The sequence below is a fragment of the Ranitomeya variabilis genome, unplaced genomic scaffold (genome assembly GCF_051348905.1).
Source record: "Ranitomeya variabilis isolate aRanVar5 unplaced genomic scaffold, aRanVar5.hap1 Scaffold_547, whole genome shotgun sequence".
NCBI classification, from domain to species: Eukaryota; Metazoa; Chordata; class Amphibia; order Anura; family Dendrobatidae; genus Ranitomeya; species Ranitomeya variabilis.
In genome coordinates, this window is record NW_027508184.1 from 42501 (window position 1) to 45000 (window position 2500).

Here is a 2500-nt window from a genome sequence, read left to right on the forward strand (position 1 = left end):
GAAAATTTCAGGCGTGTGTCGGACTTCCAGGCGGGGGCAGCCGCCAGAGGCGTACCGGGGACGCTTCCAGGAGCCTGGGGAAGATTTTCTGAAAGTGTCCTTGGGACTTAGAAATATTTTGAGAAAATCTCGATTTTGTGAAAAAATGTCACATTTCCCCTACTTCCACCACAGGGGGGCGTCAATATGTTGTAAAGCACCCCAGGGCAGTGACCTAAATGCGGGTGAAGTTTGCGGTGCACGGGGGGAAAGTTGAATTTTTGGATGAAAATGCGTATTTTCATACTTTGAAAATTTCAGGCGTGTGTCGGACTTCCAGGCGGGGGCAGCCGCCAGAGGCGTACCGGGGACGCTTCCAGGAGCCTGGGGAAGATTTCATGAAAGTGTCCTTGGGACTTAGAAATATTTTGAGAAAATCTCGATTTTGTGAAAAATGTCACATTTCCCCTACTTCCACCACAGGGGGGCGTCAATATGTTGTGAGGTACCCCAGGACAGTGACCTAACTGTGGGTAAAGTTTGCGGGGCACGGGCGGAAAGTCGAATTTTGGATGAAAATGCATTATTTTCATACTTTGAAAATTCCAGGCGTGTGTCAGACTTCCAGGCGGGGGCAGCCGCTGGAGGCGTACCGAGGACGCTTCCAGGAGCCTGGGGAAGATTTTCTGAAAGTGTCCTTGGGACTTAGAAATATTTTGAGAAAATCTCGATTTTGTGAAAAAATGTCACATTTCCCCTACTTCCACCCCAGGGGGGCGTCAATATGTTGTGAGGTACCCCAGGACAGTGACCTAACTGTGGGTAAAGTTTGCGGGGCACGGGCGGAAAGTCGAATTTTGGATGAAAATGCATTATTTTCATACTTTGAAAATTTCAGGCGTGTGTCAGACTTCCAGGCGGGGGCAGCCGCCGGAGGCGTACCGAGGACGCTTCCAGGAGCCTGGGGAAGATTTTCTGAAAGTGTCCTTGGGACTTAGAAAAATTTTGAGAAATTTCCGATTTTGTGAAAAATGTCACATTTCCCCTACTTCCACCCCAGGGGGGCGTCAATATGTTGTAAAGCACCCCAGGGCAGTGACCTAAATGAGGGTGAATTTTGCGGTGCACGGGCGGAAAGTCGAATTTTTGGATGAAAATGCGTATTTTCATACTTTGAAAATTTCAGGCGTGTGTCAGACTTCCAGGCGGGGGCAGCCGCCGGAGGCGTACCGGGGACGCTTCCAGGAGCCTGGGGAAGATTTTCTGAAAGTGTCCTTGGGACTTAGAAATATTTTGAGAAAATCTCGATTTTGTGAAAAAATGTCACATTTCCCCTACTTCCACCCCAGGGGGGCGTCAATATGTTGTAAGGCACCCCAAGGCAGTGACCTAAGTGGGGGTGAAGTTTGCGGTGCACGGGGGGAAAGTTGAATTTTTGGATGAAAATGCGTATTTTCATACTTTGAAAATTTCAGGCGTGTGTCGGACTTCCAGGCGGGGGCAGCCGCCAGAGGTGTACCGGGGACGCTTCCAGGAGCCTGGGGGAGATTTTCTGGAAGAGTCCTTGACACTTAGAAAAATTTTGAGAAAATCTCGATTTTGTGAAAAATGTCACATTTCCCCTACTTCCACCCCAGGGGGGCGTCAATATGTTGTAAGGCACCCCAAGGCAGTGACCTAAGTGGGGGTGAAGTTTGCGGTGCACGGGGGGAAAGTTGAATTTTTGGATGAAAATGCGTATTTTCATACTTTGAAAATTTCAGGCGTGTGTCGGACTTCCAGGCGGGGGCAGCCGCCAGAGGTGTACCGGGGACGCTTCCAGGAGCCTGGGGGAGATTTTCTGGAAGAGTCCTTGACACTTAGAAAAATTTTGAGAAAATCTCGATTTTGTGAAAAATGTCACATTTCCCCTACTTCCACCCCAGGGGGGCGTCAATATGTTGTAAGGCACCCCAAGGCAGTGACCTAAGTGGGGGTGAAGTTTGCGGTGCACGGGGGGAAAGTTGAATTTTTGGATGAAAATGCGTATTTTCATACTTTGAAAATTTCAGGCGTGTGTCGGACTTCCAGGCGGGGGCAGCCGCCAGAGGTGTACCGGGGACGCTTCCAGGAGCCTGGGGGAGATTTTCTGGAAGAGTCCTTGACACTTAGAAAAATTTTGAGAAATTTCCGATTTTGTGTAAAAATCACCCATTTCCCCTACTTCCACCCTAAAGGGGCGTCAATATGTCGTAAGGCGCCCCTAGACAGTGACCTAAGTGGGGGTGAAGTTTGGGTCTGCTGGGTGGAAAACTGAAAAAAAGCGATTTTGTGACTTTGAGAACAAACAGAGAGCTCAAAACTTTGAAAAACGTCAGACCGCTGTCAGACTTCCAGGCGGGGGAAAGCTCTGAGGTTGTACCGAGGACACTTCCATGGCCCCCGGATTGATTTTCAAGAAAGAGTCCTTGGGACTTTGAAATTTTCCGGCGAGCTGTTTTTGGCTTCCGGGAGCCGTAGAACTTTGGGAAATCGATTCCGC